The sequence below is a fragment of the Puntigrus tetrazona genome, chromosome 25 (assembly GCF_018831695.1).
Source record: "Puntigrus tetrazona isolate hp1 chromosome 25, ASM1883169v1, whole genome shotgun sequence".
In the NCBI taxonomy this organism is placed as follows: domain Eukaryota; kingdom Metazoa; phylum Chordata; class Actinopteri; order Cypriniformes; family Cyprinidae; genus Puntigrus; species Puntigrus tetrazona.
The window spans coordinates 1,755,085-1,770,084 of NC_056723.1; the positions used below are offsets into that span (position 1 = coordinate 1,755,085).

The following is a 15,000-nucleotide window of genomic DNA, read 5'->3' on the forward strand; positions in this document are numbered from 1 at the left end:
GTGGCTCAGAAGGAGATTCATCATTGTGTTTTGTGTCTGCTTGCGATTAGCTGATAACACGTCGGTGATTGATAGCACCGAAACGCCGGCCGATTGAGACGCCGAGGCTTTGTTTTTTGAGGAATCGGTGTGATTGAGCGCTGGATGTGTTTAGGAGTCACCGTAGATGTCGCCGGTTTGGAGTAAAATGGCGGGTGAGAGTCTGTGCCAACTTCTTTCTCCCCGTGGCACAAGACAAATCAGCCCTCAGACAGTGTGTGTGTGTGTGTGTGTGTGTGTGTGTGTGTGTGTGTGTGTGTGTGTGTGTGTGTGTGTGTGTGTGTGTGTGTGTGTGTGTGTGTGTGTGTGTGTGTGTGTGTGTGTGTGCGCGCGCTGACATACGTGGTCAGAATGCATCAGTGCTGCTTAATCTTTAATCTTTAACTGCATTAATAACTATATTAGCATCTTAACCAAACTGCAGCGACATTGTGTTCATTAGTCTGTCACTTTAAATGTTCATTAAAGCAGGATGGATTGTGGCTGATTTGTATCGTTAACTTAAACTATTTAGCTGAATAGAAGCCGAAATGAATTTTAATATGAAGTTCTAACTAACAGGTTTCTCTCGATGTCAGTGTCTCGATTTTTTTAGTGGCTGTTTGAAGCAAAAGTAACCACAGGTATATAAAATGACATTTAATTATCAACATGTTAGATAATTAATTAGGTTAATAAATTGAGGTTCAAGCACTAAAAATACTGGAAATAAAAACTACAACAGGAATAAAAATAAATGAAACCTAATAAAAAAAATAAAAGCAATAACGCAGTCTAGAAAAAAGGTTATTTTTTAGATTATTTCTAGATTATTTTCTTATATAATGACTAAAAACAGAAAAAAAAAGCGTTTGCAAAAAAAAATAAAAATACAAAATTAACTACAATTAAAATAAAACCTTAAAATATAAAATAAAAAAAGGAAAAAAAATTAAGCAATGCATCAAATTCTTAAAAAAAAAAAAAATCAAAAAGATTTAAATTTTTACAACATTAATGACGACGGTGAATTTTTATTAATTTTTTTATTAGGGCTTCAAGACATATTATAAAAAGTACACATTTATTCTAATAACGTCGCATATTGTTGCTTCTAAAAAGATAATGGTAATATTAATCCAATAAAAAAGATTTCTATTAATTTTCTGTTCGCGAGCCAGAATGTCTTGCGCTCGAGAAGCGGCGTCCAGACGAGCCGAAAGGCCAGCAAACTTTCTTTACCGAACACTTGGAAGCGGGTGGTGTTTTCGATTTCACACCAATCACGAGCTCTCCGAGCATCTACATCTAACTCTCTTTCTCTCTCCCTCCTCCTCCGAGCACAAAAGCGGCAGCTCTATCTGCATACGCTCTTCATAAAAGAGGCTTTTGTGGTGGGCTTGGCACACGTGATCTCCCCGAGTCCACCCAGCCCCCCTCGGTCTAGACCGAGAGAGAGAGAGAGAGAGACAGTCCCGGACGGACAGACGGCTCTACCTTTGGAAAATGAAAAAGCTGGGGGGTGGGGATTATTAACTCCGGCTCCGTCTGTCTTTAGGTGAGAGGCCGGGATCGTACAGCCGCTCACGTTCACAAGGAAAAGTCAGCCGACCTCTGCTTGGGCTGAAAGCGGCGGGATTTAGACGTCAAGGGACGGGCGATATCGCCACGAACTCAAAATTGAACTTAACCTCGGCTCTGTTCATTTGCAATGATTATTTGGAAATCACAGCACTTTCTCTTAAATCGCGTACGAAGCATTATGAAAGTAAATATACAGGAAATATTTACATAGTTTTTTAGAAGCGATGCTAGCGTTGTAGATTAGTAAAGGTTGTTTTTTTAGTTAGTTTTTTTTTTTTGCACCAAGCCTAATTTTATATTTTAGATTGCCATATAAATGGATGGTTATTATTTATTTATTTTATAAAGTCGATTATATATATATATATATATATATATATATATATATATATATATATATATATATATATATATATATATATATATATTATTATTATTTTATTTTTTTATTATAATTTTTTATTATTATTATTATTAAATTATTTTAATTAAAATTACAGCACATTCACATGAAATCATCCCCATAGTTTTTTGAAGGCAATGCTAAACATCACTAGATTTTATTTTTAAAGCCTCGTTTTATATTTTAGATTGTAATATAAATGTACGGTTATTATTTATTTATTTTTAGAAAGTCGATTATTTCTAAAATTGCTTTATTTGAAAGTGCTTGAATTGTGGCTTATATATATATATATATATATAATTTTATTTAATTTTAATTTTTTATTATTATTAAATTATTTTAATTAAAATTACAGCACATTCACGTTACAGTAAATGTACAAGTAAATCATTTCTGTCGTTTTTTTTTAGAGGCGATGCTAAACGTGCAGCTTAGTCACTAGATTTTATTTATTTTTCTGTTTTATAAAGTAAAATAATTTATGAAAAGTAAAACCTCTAAGTCTCGATTTTTAAAAAAAAGAGTGCGGCGACATAATTTTTACTTTTAGCGTCTAAACGCAGTCCAAATAAATGTGTTCACTCGTTAAAACTAGCTGATGGAACAACTGCCAAATATAATTTTGTGATCAGAAACATCCTCGGTTATTCAGTTTGTCTGTATTTTAGTGTGTTGCATGGTATTTTGTGTCATTCATGCACAGAAAAAGGCACAATTACGCTTTTAAAGCGAACAGATTGACAAAAAGAGGTTTTAAATACTAACCGGTAGTGGTTTATACTTTTACACAGCCGCTAAAAATCACCAGCAGATTCCAGACATGATGAAGAAAAGTCAAGCTGTAGTAAAAAAAGAAGAGATCCTAGCAACAGTTTCTAAGCGTCCAGCCACGACGCTGCGTTATTTACAATCATGTTCATCCAAAGCAACTTATTTGATTGGATTTTAATTGTGAATGAGAGTTCAACCACTTCAGATGCATTTGAAAATTATTACAGACGATGTAGATGTTAATGCATAAAAAAAAAAATATATATATATATATATATATATATATATATATATATATATATATATATATAATGTTCTGGCGAGTTATGAACCAACGACGAGATAAAAAGGTTCACGTTCAACTGATGTTTTTTTTTTTAAAATGTTGCTGATTTCACTCAAAAGTAACGTTCCGGCAATGTTTGGAATGGAATGTTCGTATCGGCCGGAAAAAGCCTTTTGAAGAAAGGGAAAGGTTAACAGAAGGAAACGTTTCTAGACGATTTAAAATTGCATTGCGATCAAAAAAAGGTTCGGTTGAAGTTCACGCAACCCCCCCCAAAAAAAAGATCATTTATGAATAACATTTCAGAATCAGAATCAACTCTGTATGCTTACACGTACGAGGACTTCGTTTTGCGACAGGACGACAAGACGCATAACAAAACGGAATTATATACAAAATATAAAATCTACAAGATGGCAAAAATGCTATAGACGTTCACTTATAATTTTGCAATGCTGAATGTTTGCCAGTTCGGTCCACGAAGTGTCAGTTTTTCGAACCTGGAAGCTGCAAAATCATTTTTTCCGTTGACGTGCGGAGTTAGGAGAGGACGATATTGAGCTGGGGGGGAAAAAAAACATTTAAAATCACCCTAAAAGTCATCCAAACGACGTTATTAGCAAAGCGTATTTACTATATTTACAACATACCTGCATGGCACGTGATCTTTTCCTAATATCTTCATTATCCAGGCCCACGCTGTGTATTTTTGCCTGTTGCACCAAATCGCCGCTCGTGCGCTTCGGGGTCACATTTGTGGGGTTTTAGACTCCTCAGAAGTGTGTTTTAACGGCTGTGAAGCGGGCAGCGTCCCGGTCCCTACCCGAGCGCATTTAACGCCGCTCTTTATCGCTGCCTCCTGCGGGATCCCCAGAGTTTTCGCTTCGCACCTGGTTCGTTTCAGCGTTTTTTCTCCTCTGACCGGTGGCTTTCTCTCTCTCTCTCTCTTGCTCTCTCTCCTTTTTAGTTCGGCCCGCCGCGTGCCAGGTCACGTCCCGTGCCAGCTTCGGATGAAGAGCGGCCCGAACAGAAGGACGCGGCTTCAGTCGGAGTCCAGAGGAGAGCTGGACGGAGCGGCGCAGGTCCGGTGAGTTTACACGCCGCCGTTCTCAGCGCACCAGCCATTCGAAAATGTCCATTTATGTTTCTTTTTTATTTTTATATCCGCGTGTCATTGAAAGCCGACTCGCCGGTGACGTTTTTTTGTTCTGCAGAGAAAAGCACGGTTTAATGGGAAATTAATAACTGTATTTATCAGCAGTTTAGTGTGTGTTTTTGAATTATGTTTTCACACACGTTTATTCCTCGCATGCAATAAATGTTTGTGAAAAAAAAATTTTTGCAATGAAAAAAAAATCTGTTTTTGTTTCACTGGATGTCAACGAAGACGGCCTGTGACGAGGAATTATTATTTTTTATTATTAAAAAAAAACATAATTTTAATATGAAAATAATATTTGGCAGCTTAGTGTAAACGTATCGGCACAAAAAGGGATTTTAAAATAATCTAATTACCTGCGTGTTTTTATTATCAATAATAAATAAAAACAATAGATAAAAAACAGTTATTAAAAATTATTTTGATGTGACTTTTGAGTGTAGTTAATAAAATTAAATATGAGTGAATTAGGTTGAAAGAAAAAACTAAATGGATATTTTCTCTCACACACACACACACACACACACACACACACACACACACACACACACACACACTCTCTCTCATTTGCAGAAAAACACTATATATATATTTTTCCCTCACATTGTTTTTATTTTAGACTTTCTTCATGCATAATAAGCATTTAAACATATTTAACATTTTAAGAGCTTTGCACAATTTTAATAGGACAAATTAATTGGTCTTTTTTTTTTTTTTTTTTTGCAAAAACGTACCACAATCTGGTAAAAATGTTAATAACTTATATTGCATAATTATTACATTTTCTTCAGATGCCACTCTAGCATTTTCACAGTCGTTGGAAACCAGTTTTCCGTTTTACTTTTCAACGTCTGAAAGCGATCTCGTTTTCTTTTAAATGTTTCGTTGAGCGGCGTTCCGTTGTTTGTAAATAACTATCAAAAGGTTCCAAAAGTAACCAAAATTCCAAAATTTAAAATGCGACATTTTATTGAAATAACTGCGCGATAATAGCAAGCGTGCGTGGAGTTCTGGATTTCTACGCATCGGGTGCCCGAGCGGGACGCGTCCGCGAGCGTGAGAACCTGGATTCGCTTGGATGGTGCCAGAGGTCAAAGGTCAGCAGCAGTTAATAAGAGGAGCTGCCTGAGGTCCCGGGGGTCACTCCCAAGGGCCCGACCCGCTTGTCGGCAACACTTAATGTGAGCGTAATCTTTACCTTGTCAAAGCAAACAACTGTCGCACCCTCTCAATTTAGCTTGAACGGCCCCTTGAGTAACGCTTTTGACCCCGGGGTCGTGACCTTTTTGTCTGACCCAGCGGGAGTCAATGGAGCGCTTCTTTAGGCACGTGTTGGGGGTCAGAGGTCGGACCGCCGAAAACAGCCTTTATTGTGTGAAGTCGGGAGTTTATTTGTGCACCGCGGATATGTGACGTTATTTAAATGCGGTCTAAATGGTGCGGATGGAGTAGATTAAAATTAATTTGATTTATAGTTGTTGTTGTTGTTGTTGTTGTTGTGCGCAACTCGCATGTTTGTAGAAACAAACGGTGCAGCGCTTTTGAAGAATAATTACCTCAAAGCTCCTAGGATCCATTTTTCCAGACGTCTCTTGGCCGTGTTCTTGTTGGCTTTCGTTTGTCCGGCGTTTCCTGTTATGTGTGTGTGTGTGTGTGTGTGTGTGTGTGTGTGTGTGTGTGTGTGTGTGTGTGTGTGTGAATCTGGCGAGGATTGTCGCACCACCTCGTGCTTTCTGGCCTCGTACGGACGACTTATCCTTGCGTCACCACATCAAAGAATACAGCGCTGACTCCAATGTACAGATAAATATCTGTGCTGGTCGGAAAATTATTATATTTTCGGCATCCAGTTAAAGTCTGATTCTTCTGAGGAAACATTCAGATGCAGCTTCCCTTACTCGAGGGGGAAAAAGTTGCAGTGCATTCAAATAAATACAAATGCATTTAAGGCAACGGATACATTTTAATGCATCTGTCAAGCATTTTATCGTTTGTTGCAACTGCAATGCGTTTCACTTTTCAGATGCATGCGTTTGTATTTAAATGCATTCGATTTTGTTTTCAATTTGAACGCAACGGCTATGCGTTTCCATTTTAATCTTAATGCAATTGTTTATTGCATTATCGAAAAGAACGACAGTTGCACAAAACGAAATGAGAAAAACACCAAAATATATATTTTTTTTCCTCTGTAAGTGCTTTGCAGCAAGAGTAGCGGTTAAACTAGTTTGAAATGCAGAAAAAAATGAATAAATACATTTTTACAATGCAACCTTTATTGTGTTTTTTGCAGAAATGATCTAAAACGGTCGACGTCTACGAGATGGTGGCAGCCGCCATTTTGTGACGTGCTCGGCCTTAGAGAGGTGAAGTGTATTTGCGACGTATTAATATTAGCATTACGTTTTCAGCGATCTGTTATCGCTCACTGAATGTGGCAATCGTAGCATCGTTGTGATTGCGAACGAACGCGCAGCTATTGGGATTCACGACGCGTCTGAAATGCGCTGCTCTGTTTTGTCGCGTTTAGACACAAAGCGGCCGCTGAAGTTCGGGTCTTCAATAGTTGGCCGTCTAAACCTGCAAGCAAACGCTTGTCCTTGGACGGAGGCTGCAAACAAACCTAATGAACGGAGAGACGCTCCGGGTAAATAACAAAAGATAAAGCTGCTGCTGTGCTGCTCGCTCGCTCGCTCTTTGGGGACGCAATGGGCTTCCTGAAGTTCGAAATGAAATATAAGCGCGTGCCGGTTTTATCAGCGACGCCGCCGATTGGTCGGAAGCCGTGGCGAGATGTGACGTGGGAGGAAAACGGCGGGGTCCCTACCTAACGCCGTAGATGATGTCCAACAGGCCGCACGAGCTTTTTCACCCCGAACGCACTAACTCTGCGGTTCTGCTTGGCGCGCGAGGACAGACGGAAGGAGACGGGTGCGCCCTCGCGCATCGGCCATGTCAGATCAGCCCCGATCGCGGCTTTTAGACACGGAGAGAAGGTTAGGAAGGCAGCCCCACCTTCGGGAAATGTCACAAGTTTTCCCACAGTCCCCAGAGAGACCGCGAAGAGGAGCGTTGAGCAAGTCCGCAAGAGCTGGAAAGAGATTTTCGCAGTTCGCAGGCTTTCTCTCTTTCTGCACTCTCATTAGTCCGAGCCGCCGAGAGGAAGAGCGAGGGAGAGAGAGAGAGAGAGAGAGAGAGAGAGAGAGAGAGAGAGAGCTGCATTCGGAGGGAAAAAAAAAGTTTGTACAGCGAGTCCGGCCTCGAGGGCTTTCTGGAGCGAGGGCCAGAGCAAACAGAACCGTTTTCGCCGTGCCGTTTTCCTTTTGATTCGTTACAATAGAACCTGTCGCGGTGTCGGACGCTGGGAAGAAATGGAGGGAAACGGCATCGCCGCACTTCCCTTGCTGCGCGGTGAGGGCGTGTGTGTGTGTGTGTGTGTGTGTGAAGGAGCGGCGAATGTTTTTGCCGTTTTCTTTCCCAGCCTCGTTCTGTCACCGCAAGGGAGGGATTTAAGGGAACGGGGCAGATGGACGGATGAACGAGGGGTAGAGGGAAAGAGAGAGAGAGAGAGAGAAAGGGCACGTGAGGAGAGCTGTGTCGCGGGGGGCGGAGCCTGTCCTCTATCCTGCTTTCTCGTTGGCTGGAAGGTCGGAGCTGTTCCTTAAATCCAGAGCGGAGACTCTGATTGGCTGGACGTGGGTGCTTCTTTAAGCACAGGCACTTTTATGAACCAGGGGTTGATTTTTATTAACCAATACTGTCATTTTTGAGAAGGTATGAGAAATGTATTAGTTTAGACTATCGTCTGTGGTAATGCATTTATAAGACTTCGATCTAAACAAAAAGCGACCATTTCGGTATTTTTAATGCGAAAATCATTTTTGTGCGAAAACGACAACAGCTTTTTAATCAGTCGCGGCGTACGACAAACCATTTTCCCCTAATAAGCTCGGTCAGTAAAGATGATATATGGCTTTTGAATTTAAGTTAACGTTAAATTAAAGTAAATATAATTTGTTGGCAGAACGCACCCGTTTCCGATTTGGAAAATAGTATTTTATTAGTGTTCAGATGCATGAAACACTGCATAAATTAAATTAGTTGGATATTTTATTTGGCAATTTGCATGTTGTTTTATTCATCTCTTTTCTGTACATCATTCCTATAGTATCATAACGGTGGGCCATGCAATGCGCTATATTCCAAGCCGTCAGAAGTCACATCACGCTTATCGAGCAAGACACCAAAGTTTTAAGATGTTAAATTGTTAATCCCTAAAATCCCCCTTTTTTCACATCAATTCGAAATTAGCAGGTTGAGTCCGAACACGTGTGAACCGGCAACCATTTTGTCATCGGTTTGCTTACTTGGGGCGTTACCGGCCCTTTTAAGATCGTTCGGAGAGGTCTACTTTGTGTTCGAGAGTAAAAAAAACCTGCGGCGTTCGGGGTTTCGGGAATGCCGTTTGACGCAATCCGTTAAAGCGAATGCACGACGAAAAAGAAGAATTGAAAATAAATCCACCTGAAGCTACTTTTCAGATACTTTTTCTGCAGAAAGTTGCGTCCTTCTGCTGTGTTTCCACTCATTTCTCATTGCTTTCTGCTTGGATTGTGTGTGTGTGTGTGTGTGTGTGTGTGTGTGTGTGTGTGTGTGAGAAAACACACTGAGTCTGCGCGCTGGGGGAGGAGTATCTATGTCACACACTCTCTCTCTTTCTCTCTCCGTCTTTCTCCTCCTGCTCCGTACTTGCAGTTTTTCTGCCCTCCCACTTCTCTCTCTCTCTCTCTCTCTCTCTCTTTCTTTCTCTCTCTCTCTCTCTCTCTCTCTCTCTCTCTCTCTCTCTCTCTCAAGTGCAAGGCCATGTGGGACGTCTGATGAGGAGTTTCACCCCTCTACGTCTTCAGTTTCATATCTCTCTTTCCCTCTCCACCGTTCTTTCGCTTTCTGTACGGGTTGCCCGAGCTCCGCCGTCTTCGCAAGGTGGAGACCCGCTGGAGACTAGTTTAGAGAGTGCGAGGGGGGGAAAAAGGGGAAAGAAAAAACCTTTTTTTTTTTCTTTCTTTCTTTTTTTTTTACCGCGAGGGCCTCCTGACTAGAGCGCGAAAGAGGCTCCACCGCAAGCCTGCCAAACACGCTCCCAGCTTTCCAGTGTGCTCCTGCGCTCCCTCGCGCGCCCAAGTCGCGGAATCCCGTCACCGGTCCGCGAAGTGCCTCTTCGGACTTTTTTTTATTTTTGTTGTTGTTTGTTTTTCGTTTCTGATTGCAGTCCACCTCGACCCCCGCAGCCCACGCCGGCGCAGCTCGAGGCCGAAAAACCTGCTGGATTTGCCTTTTCGGAAGTACTGACCCCGCCGCTCACCCGCTCCCCGTTTCCGCGGGATTCGGTAGTGAAGCTGCTCCGCTCTGGAACGGAGGTCGCAAAAGCCGAGCGCGGCGGCGGAGCGTCGGGGGTGAGTGGAAACCGCGAACTCGCGTGCGACTATCGCTGAAAAAAGTGAAGGATGGTTGCGAGGGGAAGGGAAGACGCGGAAAAAGAGGATCGTGAAAGAGGAGGTGCGCGGGAGGAGGGGGGGGGGCGTTTATTCAAGCCTGCCCCGATGCTCCTCGGGCCTTCGAGAGCCGATCGCATGTGCCGTGGTAACCGCAGGACCATTTGCATGTGGCAGACACGCTAATTGTGTGTTTGCTAACACGCACCATTCAGCGAGACGCGCTCCAGTCCGCAGACGGGGTTCACACACGCCTCCCAGACGCCCCGGAGGCCTCCTATTGTTCCAGAGGCCCAGCCGAGCAGCCGGCGAGCCTAAAACCAGAGCCCTGCGCGGACCTGCCGAGAGGGGGAACTGGAATTCGAGACCAGACGGGACGGCGGAGCGGGACGCGCTCGCGTGCCCCCTCTCTCTCTCTCTCTCTCTCTCTCTCTCTTTCCTTCCCTCCGCAGCAAGAAAAAAGCGGCCTGTGGAAAGCGCTGCCTCCGGACGCCGACGTCCTCGCAGACGCGCGTAAGTCACAGCGGCGTGCGTGTGCATGCTTTTTCTTCCCCTTTTTTTCGCCCGCACTGGCGACGGCGTACGGCGAGTTAAAATGCGAACGCGAAGAGAGCTGCAAACTTCTCTTGCGCGTTTCGCATCGCTCGCGGTTCGAAGCGAAGTCAGGATTGTTTCCAAACGCGGTGAACTCTGCAGTGTGTCCGAAATAAGATCGCGGTCGGGTATCTCAAGCATGCTCGCGCTGAGACTTTTCAACCACTTTTGCAAGCGACTGCTTTGCTTTTATTAAAAACGACATGGGTATTTTTCAGCATTTATGTTTGGGCTAAAATGCTGTTGTTATTTCTTACTAAATTCTAATCGGTAGCGAGAGGCCTGGCTTTCCTCTTTGTATCTGGCCTCTATTGAATTACAGTCTTGGCAGCAGAGCTGGGCCTTTGATCCACCGTACTGTGCCTTTTATTTACTGCGATTTATTTTTATTCGTTGCGTTTAAATGCATTTGTTGTAATTGCATTACGGCATTTTTTTTTTATAATTTTAAACGGACAGATTGCACATGCGCTCATCGCATCGCACGTTTACAAAGCAACACAAATGCGGTATAATCCTGATGATTGTGATTTAACGCATTTATGATCAATTTAAAAAACGAAGCTCTGGTGATTTTTTTTAATTTATTTATTTTTACACGTTTGAAGCTTTTAAGGCAATATGGCGTCCCTAAAAATGAGCTATAACTCATCTGTGTGTATCTGGAGGCTTTCATGAATTAAAAATAAATATCGAAACGCTTAATTTTATAAGCATATTCCCTAAATAATGTTACTGGAACTAGACCACTGTTTATGCACTAGTGGTTATTTACGATCTTGAGAATTTCGGATTGCATTTTTTTGTAAAGGTTGTTTGTTTTCTGATTATTGTGAGGCAGTTTAATATTCTGTTGTAAGGTGTGTGTGTGTGTGTGTGTGTGTGTGGTGCAGATTTATGCCTTCCGGCCAAATAGTCCTGCTATAACTGTCATTGTGGGTGTGGATTTATTCAATTGGATTCCCGAATTGTGGCCTAGTGCGTGTGTGTGTGTGTGTGTGTGTGTGTGTGTGTGTGTGTGTGTGTGTGTGTGTGTGTGAGATTTTACCTGCAGTCGTTGAATTTGCTGACTTAGGGATTCTGACTCAGAACGGAAACAGGGCACTTCATCGAACGCGGAGACTTCTAACATTTTTATGCATAAAATCTAACATGCTATATATATATATATATATATATATTAAAATGCACGTTAGATCCGCACGCGCACACACACACACACACACACACCTAGAAGTGTGTCGGTTAAAATGCAGCACGCGGTTTAGAATTGAATTTCGGGTTAGTTCTGAATATTTGCATCTTGAGCGATCAGACGTTTGCTCGCAAGTACTTCAAAAATACATATCTGCATGCATATAAATGTAGGATGCGGCTTTAAATTGAATTTCGGGATAGTTCTAGTTATTTGTGAAGGAGATTGGTCTCTCTATCTCACACACACACACACACACACACACACACACACACACACAGTCTGCAGTGAGGGGGTCCCATTCCTTAGTAGTGTGTGTGTGTGTGTGTGTGTGAAGTTCAAGTCCACCATTTTGATTCAGTGGGTGAATCGAGCTCTATCGGTGTTTGAAGTCAATATAAAAAAATGCATATATTATATTAACTAAATTAAACTTAGATAGATTAATTGTTTTATAGTTTCCACTGTATTTTAAGACACTAATGTTCTGTCAAAAGTGGTCTATTTACCAACACACACACACACACACACACACACACACCTCCTGATTTTATCTAATTTAAATCGAGCTTTTAAATCTTTTTGCGATTATTTTGTGCACGTTTGTTAAAAACTAAAATACCGACTCATCATCGTCAGACTTTTTGCATTTCGAAGACATCCGAGGTCCTTCCTCAGACAAAAGCGATCCATAAATGTATTTATTTGTTCAAAACAGGCCTAGCCTTTTATTTATAATTAGCTTTATGTAATATCTGTGCAAAATGTGTGTTTTGCGTTGCCTTCAGCACGTGCGTGCGTGTGTGTGTGTGTGTGTGTGTGTGTGTGTGTGTGTGTGTGTGTGTGTGTGTGTGTGTGTGTGTGTGTGTGTGTGTGTGTACTAGCCTGTAAAAAAAACATAAATGCATGTTTTAACGTTTTAAATATTTCACTAAGAAACGACAAACGCACAATTGCGGGTGTTACACACAACATTTTGTGACGCTTGGTTTCTGTTAGCGTGTGTATTGTCTAAAAAAAAAACTGCAGACAGTTCAGTCCCAAAAAACGGTGCTCAATGTTTAGTTTAGTTTTGTTTTTTACGGCTTTAATGGTGCACTGCAGGACATTTATTGTTCTGCATCTTGTTTTTGGTTTAATCCATTTAAGTATTTTTAATCCTATTAAATTTGTAGCAATTATCTTTTTTATAGTTTTTTTTTTTTTTTGGCGTGCAACGTGTTTGAGACATTAGCAGGACGACCTGAACACTTTTAAACATCGTGTTTCCCGAAATACGTGTTTCATCGCAATTCGTTTCTCTTCTTCAAAGTCCGAGCTTTCATCGAGTTCGCCGCGACGTTAGGATAATTTGCGCTAGCTGACAGATTTATTGGGTCATTTACTGCTGGATAATCCTTTGTAAAGTTTGTCGGTGGCAAAACGGATTTACGCGTCTTTTTGTGTTTCTGCAGTTCGCATTCGATGTTTTACAGAGAAGTGAGACCAAAAAAAAAAAGAAGACATAATTAAAATGCAATTACAAAAGCTGTAGATGCATGCATTTTTAAAATATTTTAATGTGTTTCGTATTAAAAAATGCACACTCTACTTATGTTGGTAGTAAAGAAAAATAAGTTTTATAGATAAAAAGGATGGAGATCTTCACGCATCACGAGTTTTACACTCATCAGGTTGTTTTAAAATTGTTTTAAATTGTTTTTAAACTCGGAAAACGACTAAAATGTGTCCACACTCGATTAGATAATACTACCTTTTTTTCATTTTTCAAAAAGTTGCAATACCTTGCATACCTTATATATATATATATATATATATATATATATATATATATATATATATATATATATATATATATACTAGCAAATGTTTAGTTTGTAAATGCAGATCATGTGCTTTAGTAAAAAAAACATTATGAATTTCTTGGCATTTTTCCAACTAATGCCATGCTTTTTTTTTTTGCAAAATTGCCAAATATTCAATTTTGGCCGTGTCTTTTTGAACGGCACGTTCACGTTTAATCTCCTTATTGGCGTCGATTCAAAACGCGGTGGGTTTTTCACGATCAGCTCATTTAATAACCGATCACTTCAACTTTTGCACGTCTTTGATAAATGCTCCCCTAAACCTCCGTCGTAGTCGTTAGTTAAGCGTACTGATGGTTTACTTCGTTAAACGAATGACAAAATGTTTATGAACGGCGTGCTTTAATTAAACAAAGTGTTCTTTCGTTCTCAGTGAAATACAACAAATATCAGTGTTACAGCTGTACTTTTAAGCAGACACTTATATATATATATATATATATATATATATATATATATATATATATATATATAATTTATATAATTTATTTATATATATTATATATAAATATTTATATATTTATATATATATATATATATATATATATATATATATATATATATATATATATAATTATTACATGAAAAGTTTAATTCATGCAAGTAAATTATTGAAAACAAATATTTTAATTCACTAAACCATTGATTTGGGCCTAATAATTTTTTTTTAGGCAGAAGGAAAGTTTGAAATGGACTAATCAAAATGCACAGGTCAGTACAGATATTATTATTATCTGTCATAACTGCTTCAAAAAAAAAACTACATCTAGAAAAATGAATGCTTGTGCATTTAATAATCAAGTTCAGGTTCGGAGGAAGGTGTTGCACCAAAATGCATTGATTGCTTTTGCACTATTAGTTCTGAAATATATTCATAAAAGAGCAGTTTGCCGTTTTTATAAAGTAGCGGTATAATAAATGCTCTTCTTATGCACCTGATCGCGTCGCCCCCTGGAGTCCTCCCATAATGCCCAGTGCGCTTACGAAATGATTTCAGTTCAGCACAGTTGCTAAATTACAAAAAGGTCAATAAAGCAAGACCCCACGGGCAAAAGCATTTCAAATTTTGCTTTATGTAAAGTCACGTTGCACTTTATTTTATTGCGCTTTAAATCTGTCTGCTTATGTAGATTTCATACGAGGTATAGCTTTATTCCTTTCTGTTTTGCGAAGGCTTTTATAAAAGGGTTTGTTCGCGTCACTCATCGTCTTTTATACGTTTACGCCGCGTATATTTAAAGGCCGTTTGCTCAAAATGAGTTTTTTCGTGCGCAGACCGGGTTTCACAGATTTATTCCTTTCTATATTCTGAGGCTTTTTTCTAGACGTGTCCGTTCGTGCCATTTGTGCGACATTTGATAAAACCTTGAACTCTAATGTGCAAATAGAATTGAACAAAAATCGTGAATATGGCTTTAACCGCGTGTTCATAATTATGTTCTGGAAATGAACGTGCATTTTGTTAGATTAGGCATCGTTTGCATCGTTTTTTTCCAAAAATTGCATTTCAGAAAGTGATACAAAAACAACTGGAGAAGTGTTGTTATATATGTATGTATGTGTGTTTATATATGTGTGTATATATATATATGTGTGTGTGTTATATATATGTGTATATATATATATATGT

The 15,000-nt window shown here is 40.0% G+C and overlaps 2 long non-coding RNA genes across 3 annotated transcripts in view; one reads left to right on the top strand and one right to left on the bottom strand.

Moving 5' to 3' along the window:
• The window catches only part of LOC122331100, a 12,163-nt gene extending 2,667 nt beyond the window's left edge, over window positions 1-9,496 (bottom strand). The window contains exons 1-3 of one of the 2 annotated variants that reach the window (XR_006248128.1): window positions 5,781-9,496; window positions 3,716-4,273; window positions 2,774-3,626 (exon numbers count right to left, since the gene is read on the bottom strand). This is a non-coding gene — a long non-coding RNA (uncharacterized LOC122331100). Of the gene's footprint in view, window positions 1-2,105; window positions 3,627-3,715; window positions 4,274-5,780 lie in introns of those variants that run through there. The other variant, XR_006248127.1, reaches the window with a different exon arrangement.
• LOC122331101 overlaps window positions 4,033-15,000 on the top strand; it is an 18,780-nt gene continuing 7,812 nt past the window's right edge. Inside the window, exons 1-2 of the long non-coding RNA XR_006248129.1 lie at window positions 4,033-4,152; window positions 9,494-10,229. This is a non-coding gene — a long non-coding RNA (uncharacterized LOC122331101). The remainder of the gene's footprint in view (window positions 4,153-9,493; window positions 10,230-15,000) is intronic.